The sequence below is a fragment of the Mycetomoellerius zeteki genome, unplaced genomic scaffold (assembly GCF_001594055.1).
Source record: "Mycetomoellerius zeteki isolate Tzet28-1 unplaced genomic scaffold, Tzet1.0 scaffold415, whole genome shotgun sequence".
NCBI lineage: Eukaryota > Metazoa > Arthropoda > Insecta > Hymenoptera > Formicidae > Mycetomoellerius > Mycetomoellerius zeteki.
This window is the reverse complement of record NW_017257409.1, coordinates 20,713-21,405: the sequence shown is the minus strand read 5'-3', so window position 1 is coordinate 21,405 and position 693 is coordinate 20,713.

The window sequence follows — 693 nt, the reverse complement described above, 5'->3', positions numbered from 1 at the left end:
TAACCGTAGTCAGTGAGCGTTCAGTGAGCGCTTGCATCTTATTGGTATATTCCGTTAGAACTAAAAATATAGACCAACAGATGCAAGAGCTCACTAAGCGCTCAGTGAGCGGTTGTAGTACTGAATGCACCCATTATAGGCCAAATAGGTACAAGAGCTCACTGAGCGCTCAATGAGCAGTCATGCTTCTGGGCCTCTATTCTGTAACTCTTAACGCAAGTTTCGTTACTCCGGATCTACAATAGGTGTTTTAAGCCTTAAGTCGTAAGAAATTGACCAATCACAGTTGAATTTGAGAAGAATAATCGACTATGATTCATCTATTTCTTATGACTTAAGGCTAAAAACTCTATTGTAGATCCGGGGTTATAACGTCGTTGCGCAGCTTTTTTACCATGATAAAAAAGCTGCGCAACGATATTATAACGCTAACGAAATTTGCGTTAAGAGTTACAGAATAGCCCTGCTAGATGCACCCTGGTCGGAATCCATAGTCCGTTCTTAATCTCAAGCAAGGTCTTAAGATGCTAATACGGCTCTCTGATTGGTTCATGCACTAGCTTAAGGCCGGAATCAAACTACGCATTCAAGATTGAGATTAGCTGCGTTCAGCAGACTTAACAGTTTTGCAACCGTTTTATGATTGTCTGCTGAGATAGGACCATTCTTCTAGATCTAAAAGTATGATCCAAT